We start from the raw sequence: 11,083 nt of genomic DNA on the forward strand, positions 1-11,083 counted from the left end.
CTGAAAACAATATCGAAGAAGAGGTAAAAGAACAAATAATTAAAGCCAGTAGAACGGCCGGATGCCTAAACGACACAATTTGGAAAAACAAACACGTAAGAGTGCAAACAAAGGCCCGAATATATGTTAGTTATTAGGCCACTTATGACTTATACGGCCGAAACAAGACCAGATACAAGCAAAACACAAAAACATCTGGAGACCAACGAAATGAAGATCTTAAGAAGGATTGCTGGAAAAGGACTACAGGACAGGGTAAGAGGTGAGGAAATCAGACGCATATGTGGGGTAGATAATAATAAATACCTGGGTAAAGAACGGAAAAGAAGAGTGGAATCAACATAATATAAGCAGGATGTTTAAATCAAGGATAGTAAGAATAGCCAGGGACAAGTCACTGTTAGGCAGAATAAGTAATGGACACCCAAGGAAAAACTGGAATGACAATTTAGAAACAGAATGAAATGCACCGTTGAAGAAAAACAGGCAGTACTGCCTATATAAAAGAAAGAAGACATCAGATCTAGCATCTAGCCACCTTAACCTGTTTCTTATTTTGTTTCCAATAGGATCCACACCCAATTTTTTCTTATATACCTACTCATTTCTAACATTATCTTTTCTAGTTATTCGCTAGTTCTAGTTATTAATAACTACGGGTTTAATACGGAACTTAACCTAACCCTAATGAACCTCTGCTTTCACACAAAATTTTCCAGTTTCAGATGCATTCGCTCTCTAATTGTTACCGTCTGATACATCTCTTGTACCACTCTCACATATTCAGTCGGCACTCCTTTCCTACTTAGTACCAATAGGTTTCTGGTAACTTTTCTATATACCTTCTCAAGATTAATAAACACTATGTGCAAGTCGTTTTTCTCTCAGCTGTCATAAAATAAAAATTGATGTTGTGGACCTGCCTTGCATAAATTCAAAACGACTTTTATTTCTAGAACCGTACACTAAATTTGGTTAGATTTCAAATGTACGATAATGAAAACATATTTTGAATAGGGTGCTAAGATAAATGCTTAATGATATGAACAAAATTAAGCAAATGTTTGTTTAGTGGAAATAAAATAATACTATTGCAAATTAAATAAAACACTAAATAGCTATGTTTAAATTGTTTTTATTCTTTATTAAAAATCTGGGAATAAATAATTTTAATAGATAGGTACGTATATGGAATCACATAAATGTTTGAAAATGAATGAAAATGAATCATATAAATGTTTAAAAGGAACTTCTCTCATTGCCCAACGATCGTTTACCTGCTACGATTTCTCGGTCTCGGTACTGAAAAAAAGAACGATTATTGATTATTTGTTTACGATCTAGTGGGGCATTCCAGTACGAACCACAAAAGAAAATCCACCACCTTAGCGTGGAGCCATCACAATGAGAGTTTATTTTAACAATAGATATGTTTAATAGTATTGATTCTTTTTTCTACAATTAGAAAAGACTAAACAACACAATAATTTTACAAATACATTCACATTATTTGTTTTAGGTTCAACAGCAGTTGTTGTTAGGGGTTAGGTTGAGAAATAATACATGAAACATGGCGGATCGTACATGCGCAAAGAAATTTGGATCGTGAAATAGTCGATGTTTTCGCTGATTTTACTGTAGTCTCTGGTGCGGTGCGTGAGGTTTTCAATTTGTTTGGTAAAAGAAACGTGTATGTTTGTAGTTTGTTTTGTTTTTGTACGTTTTGTATTTGTGCCTGTGCCTGTGTACTATCGTACTATTGTGTGTGTAGTGCATACTGCATAAAATGGTGTCCTGTTCTCAACGAAGTTGAGAAGCAATGTATTCTGCAGGAATAACGTTTCAAACTAGGTTAGTATGCAAATATGTAAACATAGGAATAACCTGTATTTCAGAAAATAAATTAATACTAATACCCTAATACTATTCATAAAAAATCTTTTAAGTAATGTAGATATAACAAAGTGAATAAAATGTATAAATCAGAAGAATTATTATTTTATAAGTTAATAATTGGTCATATCCATTTATTATTTTAATTGCGAATAAGCCACAAACTTCGCTTATTCCTAACTGAAATAATATAGAGATTATGCGTTTATAAACATGACAATAGACCACACACTATTGGGTGCGTTCGGACGACCACAGCGGCTGGCTGTCAGCAGAAATCGGCTGAGTGGTTGTATCCAGCCGTGATAGGGAAAGCTTAGTAAATCTCTCAGCGGCTGACTTCCAGCGGTGACGTCTGACAGCTACTGCTGGCTCAGCTGTCCAGCCGCTGTGGTCGTCCGAACGCACCCATTGGCTCCGTGCGTCTCCCCTCTACTTACCGTCCCGTGACACGCTGTCAGATTTTGTAAGGACGTTTTAACATTGAGTTTTATGGGATTATTTTGTTAAACTTGAATATTTTATTTTCTAGTGATAATAACCGAATACAATTGTTAGAATTCATTAGTTATTAATTTATACTGTAATTTATAGTGCAACAAAATATTTTATTTTTCGTTAATAAATATTTATTGACATAAACTGCGATAGTGAGGTTATGTATACAAAATCAAACTGATAATCAATATTGGAAAGTGAAGAATTTATATCAGATTAAGTGCGTTTCTATTTTCTATTTATATTAATACATAATATCACTAGCGTGACACGGTATTTTTTTAATGTTTCATTTAAAAATACACAAAGCGTCCTTATAAAATTTCAAAAAACCGCCACCATGAGCAGGTAGGTCGATTTTGCTTTGACACTTTGTTAACGCTCGCAGCGAATAATAGGTGCGTTCGCGGGTACAGTTGACAAATTGTCGCCGACAATTTCTAACCTCATTTAATATAAATAATATCGTTCGTAGATAAATAAACAAGGTATATTTACTTTTAATTAATATTAATAACTGATTATTAAATTATAATAGGTAAATATACCTTGTATATTTATCTATAAACGATATTATTTATATCATTTTAAAGTACGCATGCGATTTGCTGCTAATTTGTCGCCGACAGGCACCCGCGAACGCACTTATTAGTACCAACTATAATGAATACACAGAATATAAAGATATTGTCAGTTCGCTAAACTCATAGTCTCAGTACCACTGAGTCTCGGACACAACTGGCTAGTGATTTTAGTAAATAATTTTGCCAATTTTACCAAAAAAAAATAATTACTAAATAGTTAATAATTACTAATAGTTAGTAATAGGGCTTTTCATTCAGTCATTTGTTTCGAGCTTCTATCATATGTCGTATAATCCATGTATATTAATATTATACACAGCCAAAAACAAAAAAATTGCCTACTAAAATCACTAGCCAGGTGTGTCTGGGTTTAGCGAACCGACTATACTAATAAATAGCCCAACTAGCCCGAATTACGAAGTCATGTCCCGGACAAGGCTTCCGGGCCATCCGAATTTTCAACGTTTTGGTAAAATTCCATACTGAAATTTTTAATACATCATTCTTCTAAGAATTCATATCAAATTGAATGGGTGGGACAAAAAAAAGTCGACAATTTCTAGACTGTTATACTAATACCACATCCAAAGGGCATGCATTTTATATCGTAGTATTATAATAGTTCTACGAAAACTCAAACTCTAGACTTTTTCCGGTTTCTGTATTTTCACTATCGTCTTCTGAAAAGACGGTTTAAAAACATGAATATCAAATAATGATAATAATATTTTAACCCAAGGTTCAATTTACATGGAAATCCAACATTAGTTGATTTTCTAATTTTTTGTTTTTTGAGAACGATTTCCGGCTTGAAAGTCGAAACGTCAAAAACAAAAAAAGTCAAAAAACAAGAATGTAATTATTATTACAACCCATTCCATCAAAAAATTTGTGTCAACATAAAAATGTTAAATAATCAATAAAATCATGATATTAAAGTTTTATATTTAAAAAAAAATGGCCCGATTTTCATTGAAATGTCCCGGATTTTGGGTAGTTTTTTCAGTCTTGTCCCGAATTCGACTAAATTGGAGTTGGTCACACTAAAACGATTTCTAAGCTGTTTTATAATATTTGAGTTCATTAATCATATTTTTTATTTAAAACAAATTCGTTAATAATGCTTAGTAATGCATATATTTGTATTTTTAGCTTTCCAGAAGATCCTGCGAGGAAGGCGTGAAGTATAGATCATATTTGTTAGTAGAGGAGTATGTTCACAACATTTTTTAGAAAAAGATATTGACAGAACTTCACTTGCATCTGTTCGTTTGAGAGACTGTGCTGTTCCAATAGCTTATGTCACACAGGTAATATGCCTAACCTAATTAATAATACAGTCCGTACAATATAGATACCGTTGCACTTCATTATCTACATCAGAGATCTAAGTTGACAGTGTTGCCCAATTACAAAAAATTTTTAAATTCATTTTAAGTCAAATATATCACATAATTATTGCGAAGTGAATTATACGACAAAACAGATTAATATTCAATGTAAATAAATAAAACATCAGAAATAGAAAACAAGAATTAAGTTATAATCTTACGTTAAAGTAAATAATAAAAACAATAAATATAATAAAACAAATACTTATTTCTTTTTGAAAAAGCTATTTCTTTATGGCATTTTTGTAATCAACTATTCTAATTGGAAAATAAGCCACAATTTACTTGAAAAAATAATTTTATTAAAGTTTCTACTTCCACATTGGATGTCATTGTCAAAACACAAAATATTACTTATTATTTATTAAAATATTATGTAATATTTATTTTATTATTATTTATCCATATTATTACCTGTAAATAGGGAAGGTGGGGGAATATCGCGCACTTGAGCGGAAAAGGTGATTACGAGCAACTAAAACTGATTTTGAAAATAAAATTTGCATTGGCCTGTTGGGTATGGTACTGGCCAAAACTTGGCTACGCTCAATTTCGTTCTATTCAAACAGTTAAATAATATATATATATATATATACAGGCTATACACTCCGTGCGGAGTTGGAGCCACTCTTATTGAGCTCATTGACTCATTTATTGTGGTGAGTCACTCCACATTCTTTCTTCTCTCAAGTTAACTAGTCTAATCTAGGGTTCCTCTTTGCGTCCTCTGTTATTTTCCTCCATATATCCCGGTCCTGTATTTTCTGTCTCCATCTTGGCACTTCCAATCTTTTTATGTCCTCCAATACCTGGTCTTCCCACCTGCTTTTTGGTCTTCCTTTCGCCCTTGTTATATTTGGGTTCCACATTGTAACTTTTCTTACATCTTTTTCTTCTCCCATTCTTCTTAAGTGTCCATACCACCGTAGTCGCTGGGTTTTTATAGCTTTCACTATGTCCTCACCTCCTAGTATGTCTCTTATTTCTAAATTCAAGAGCCTTTCATAATCTCCGTGCACTGTTTTCTTTGGTCCATAAATTCTTCTTACCATTGTTCTTTCAAATATTTTTAACATTTCTTCTTCCCTCTTTGTTAGGCTCATGGTTTCTGCCCCATATATCACCACTGTTCGAATTGCTGTTCTGTATACTCGGATTTTCGTAACCCTGCTGATTTTTTTGTTGTTTAAAATACTTTTGTACTTATAATATGCTCTATGACCCGCTTGTATTCTGTTGGTAATTTCTATGTTTCTTTCATTTTTGTTGTTAATTGTGACTCCCAGGTATTGAAAATTACTGACTATTTCAAAATTATAATTCCCGATTTTTATATTTCTTTCCTCTGTATCTTTGTTTTTCGTCTCTATTTTCATGTATTTAGTTTTCTCTTCATTTATTGTTAAGCCTCTTTTCACCGCTTCCTTTTCAATTTGTCTGGTTATGTCATTTAAGGTTCTTTTGTCTCTCGCCAGCACCGCTAGGTCATCAGCATATGCTACTATCTGGACTAAATTGTTGGTGACCGTCCCATTGAGTTTGCACGTCTTAATTATGGCGTCTAAAGTTATGTTAAAGAGCGTAGTTGACAGCCCATCTCCTTGTCTTACTCCTGCATTGTATTCGAATTCTTCTGTTGTTCCTTCCTGCGTTAATACGGATGCCTTTGATTCTTTCATCGTCATTTCCACGAGTCTTATCATCTTTCCAGGCACTTCTATATTCCTCATATCGTTTACTACTTCTGGCCTCTTAATACTGTCAAATGCTTGCTTGAAGTCAATAAAGAGGATATGCAGCCACATGTCATATTCATAGAATTTCTCGACTGTCTGAGTCACTATGTGTATGGCATCTACGGTAGATCTTCCTTTCCTAAAGCCATTTTGATAATCTCCTATTTTTATATCTGTATGCTCCATCAATCGTTTATTTATCATTGTGGTCAAGATCTTATAAACCACATTTAGAAGAGTAATGCCTCTGTAGTTTTCACAAACTTTTGGGTTTCCTTTTTTAAATATCGGAATAATTAACCCTTTTTCCCATTCTTTAGGCATTGATTCTTTTATCCAAATCTGTTTAATCAGGTTATACAATCTTTGCTGTATTGCTGTCCCTCCATGTTTAATCAACTCATTAACTAAACAGTCTGTTCCCCCTGCTTTATTTTGTTTTAGTTGGCTTATCACTTCGTTAAATTCTTCTACCGTTGGTATGTTTTGTTCAGGCCGTTCTTCTTCTGTTATTTCCAAAACTTCATCTTCATTTGCTTGTATGTTTTCTTGCGTTAAGAGATTTTTGAAATAATTTTGCCACTCTTTCTTTTCTATTGTTGCCATATTTAATTTTTTATTTTGCTTGTTAATATATTTATACAGCTTGCCGTTGTTTTTTGTGTCTTTTTCCAGTGCATCCATGGTTTCTTCAATCCACCTCACCTTTTTGTGTTTTATTAGTTTTGTGGTATCACCTCTGATTTTTTGGTATATTCTGTAATCATCTGTGCATCCCGTTCTTAACCATTTGAGTCTTGCTGATTTTTTCTTCTTTAATATTTCTTCGCACTCATTGTCGAACCAGTCATTTCTTTTCTCTACATATTTTCTTCCTAGCACTTTATTTGCTGTGTTTTCTATACTTCTTCGTATATTTTCCCAGTCTGTTTCAATGTTTTCATTTTCTACATTTTCCAATAGTTGTTGTTCCATTTCTTGTTGATATTGCCGTTTCTTTGTTTTTAACTCTTCTATTCTCCATCTTTTCCTTTTGTTTTCTTTTTTCTCCATATCTATCATTCTTAGCTTAAGCTTTGCTATTACAAGGAAGTGATCAGATCCCACATCCGCGCCTCGATATTACCTTACATCTTGGATCATTCTTGTTCTCTTTTTATTTATTAGAACATGATCAATTTGGTTTCCTGTATTTCTTCCTGGAATAAGCCATGTTATTTTATGCTCTAGCTTGTGCCGAAATTTAGTACTTACTACAAACATATTCATATCTGTTGCTAGATTGCCCATTCTTGTCCCATTTTCATTTGTTGTGTCATGTGCTGTTTCTTTCCCTGCTACCGATCTCCAATGTTCCTCTTTACCCATCTTTGCATTGAAGTCTCCTAGAATTATAAGTGTGTCATGATTTTTAATTTCCTCACAGAGCCTTTCTAGAGCTTCATAAAAAACATCCTTCTCTTGATCATCGGCTTGTTCTGTTGGTGCATAGATATTTATAATTGAGATATTAGCAACTCTATTCTTTATCCTTAAATAAGATATTCTTCCATTTACTTTTTTAAATTCTAATACATATTCTCTCCATCTTCTACTTATCATGAAGCCTGTTCCATTTCTACCTTGTGTATTTTCTCCTCCGTAGTACATTGTGTAATTTTGCTTGTCGATCCTGCCTTCTCCCTTCCACCTCAATTCTTGCAATGCTATTATGTCTATCTTATAATCTCTCATTTCTTTTGCTACTTCTTCCATTTTGCCCATGGCTAGCATAGTTTTTATATTCCACGTTCCTATATTTATTAAACCTTTGAATTTTCTATTTCTATTACTTTTCGGTGCTCTCTTATTCGTTTTCCGTATCCACGCCTGGTCATTATCCTGTACATCCACCCTTTGACCATCACGTGCTAGTTTTTTGGGTCTGTTTTAGTAAATTTCCTTTGTTGTTCATTTAGCCGATCACTCTCTGGGGATCGTTCACTTGTAGAGCGTTTGTAGTATTTTTCTTTTTGTTCTTGTTCTTGTTCATTAAAGTTTTCCACTGTATAGCTCTTGTCATTTACAATTAATTTATTTTGTCTGAGATATGCTCGTTTTCCATTTTCTCTTGCTTCTCTGAGATATGGTAGCAGCATTTTTCTTTCTTCTTGCACCTTTTTTGGGAAGTCATCAGATATCCAAATATCGGTGCCTTTTAGCTTTTTTGATTTTTCGAACACATCTCTTTTCTTTGCCCAATTTTGCAGCTTTATTAGAATTGGTCTGTTTTTGTTTGCTTTGAATACTCCCAGTCTACATATTTCTGTGGTGTCAGTTTTCACATTGACCTCTGCTCCGATGTTGTTGAAAACTTTCTGTACTTTATCTTCCACCTCTCTCTGTGTTTCGTTATTTATGTCTTCTATGCCAACACATACAATATTATTTCTTCTTATTTCTTTCTCTACTATATCTAGCCTTTTTTCTTGATTTTTTATTATTTCTTTTAATTTTTGATTTTCCCTTTTGAGACCTATTATTATTTCCGAATTTTTATCCATTTTTTCCTCCATCGTTGTTAATCTCGCCTGGATTATCGAAAACATGTCTTTAATCTCTTCCATGTTATCCATTTCTTTGTGCTTTACAGCTGGCGCCAGAAAAAAAAACACCCTCGGTTCAACCCCGCGGAAGAGTGTTTTCTACCTACTGAACGTTTTGACTATTATTTTGAATTTTTTAAGCCCTGACCTGTTTAGATCTCAAAAATTTTGAAGTGAATATTTCTACTTTTGTACGACGGTTTTTATCTCTATTATTACTAATCACCTTATCTTTTTATGAATAAATTGGAATTTAATGACATGTAATTTGTATTAATTTCTATTTTTCTACTGTTTACGAATTTTAAAATTGAGAAAAAGCATGCAATAACTTACAGATTCTGGCTGTTGTTTTACACACTAATTCACTGCACTTTATATTTTGTTCTATATTAAATTTCATTAATTTACTGTTCGTTTAAACCACTGAATTTTAATTTTTAACAGGAGCTACTTCTAACTGCGTGTTAACTGTCCATTTACCAGGACCGGATCCTCCAGTTAAATAATAATAATATTTTTTCTACACTAGTGCATTTGCGTGATATTCCCCACCCCGTGGGGTAATTTCGTGCACAGAGTGGGGCAATATCGCGCGTTCAAAATTTATGATAGATTCTATTTCAATTTCAATTTATTCAATAAACGGCAGAGCCAATTTACAAAAAATGTATAAAAAAAATGAAATATTATGGTAAACAGTAAAGATAACCAATTTTAACCTAAAATAACAAATAACAAAAGATAATAAAAATGACAACAATGACAACAATAAAAACCAACAAAATTAAATTAGTAACAATAATAAATAATTAATAAATTATAGGAACTTAGTACTTTACTTCAGTTACTGAATTATGTATGCTTCTTTTAAATACACGAAGACTGTCCACAAATGGATCAAGACTGTTTTGATTATGATTAATTAGACGCAAGGTGCGTGACAATGGGGAGTAAAAGCAATAGTTCGTATTATGATAAGGTATGCGAAAAATTGGGGAAACCCGTCTTTGGACAGTATTGAGGCTTATAGCTTGTAAGATAGTTGAGCAATGATATAGACCATTTAATATTTTATAAATGATTGTTAAATCTGATTTAGCCCTTCTTACTTCCAAGCTATCCAATTTAAATGTTTGATTAACCAGATCATAATTAATGTTAAAACCCTGACAAATATTGATATGAGCTCGAAATGCCAAAGAACGAAGAAATGTTTTCTGGACGGACTCAATATTTCTAATGTGACAATCATAGTAAGGTGACCATATAATTGAGGCATATTCCAGCAATGAACGCACAAAAGAAACATATAACCTTAAAAAACAATTCGGTGACAGTTGAGAACTATTACGTGTTATAAATCCAAGATTTCGCATACTCCTATTAATCATGTCTGTAATATGTGGTATAAAAGTTAATTTTCTGTCAAACAAAACACCTAAGTCTTTAATACTGTCCACAGATTCAATAACAGTATTGTTCAATATATACGTTTTTACAATGGTATTGTTAGAGCGACTGAAGGTAATACTAAAGCATTTTTTAACATTTAATTCTAGACCATTATCAGTACACCATACACATAAGTTATTTAGATCCTTTTGTAGCAGTACACCCTAATAGCACAAGGACGTCCAATGGACGTCCTTCACGGACTTTAGGGACGTCCTTTGGACGTCCGTTTTCGTCCGAGGAACGTCCTTTATACGTCCTATTTTGGTCCAAATGTCGCGCTACCGAACGTCCATTGGACGTCCATCTAAGGTCCGAGGGGACGTATATTGGAACTTAATCGGACGCAAATTGGACCTTAATCGGACGTCCTAGGGGACGTAAATTGGACCTTAATCGGACGTAAATTGGACCTTAATCGGACATAAATTGGACCTTAATCGGACGTCCTAGGGGACGTAAATTGGACCTTAATCGGACGTAAATTGGACCTTAATCGGACGTAAATTGGACCTTAATCGGACATAAATTGGACCTTAATAGGACGTAAATTTGACCTTAATCGGACGTAAATTGGACCTTAATCGGACGTAAATTGGACCTTAATCGGACGTAAATTGGACCTTAATCGGACGTAAATTGGACTTTAATCGGACGTAAATGGGACCTTAAGCGGACGTAAATTGTACCTTAATCGGACGTAAATTGGACCTTAATCGGACGTCCTAGGGGACGTGAATTGGACCTTAATCGGACGTCCTAGGGGACGTGAATTGGACCTTAACAGGACGTCCAATTTTGGTCCAAAGGCCAAGTTGTTAAACGTCCAATGGAGGTCCACCTAACGTCGGAGGGGACGTTCGGTGGACGTCATTTGGGCATTCATAGGATGTCCCAGTTTGGTCCAATGTCTTGCTGCTGAACATCCATCTAACGTCCTG

At 33.8% G+C, this 11,083-nt stretch overlaps 1 long non-coding RNA gene across 1 annotated transcript; it reads right to left on the reverse strand.

Moving 5' to 3' along the window:
• Positions 1–1,119: 1,119 nt before the first annotated feature.
• Positions 1,120–9,976, reverse strand: LOC126878671 (uncharacterized). The gene is made up of 2 exons (XR_007695730.1): positions 9,024–9,976; positions 1,120–1,302 (listed from the first exon to the last, which is right to left on the reverse strand). It is a non-coding gene; the product is annotated as an uncharacterized LOC126878671 (long non-coding RNA).
• Between the last annotated feature and the right edge of the window lie 1,107 nt (positions 9,977–11,083).

The sequence above is a fragment of the Diabrotica virgifera genome, chromosome 10, assembly GCF_917563875.1.
Source record: "Diabrotica virgifera virgifera chromosome 10, PGI_DIABVI_V3a".
NCBI lineage: Eukaryota > Metazoa > Arthropoda > Insecta > Coleoptera > Chrysomelidae > Diabrotica > Diabrotica virgifera.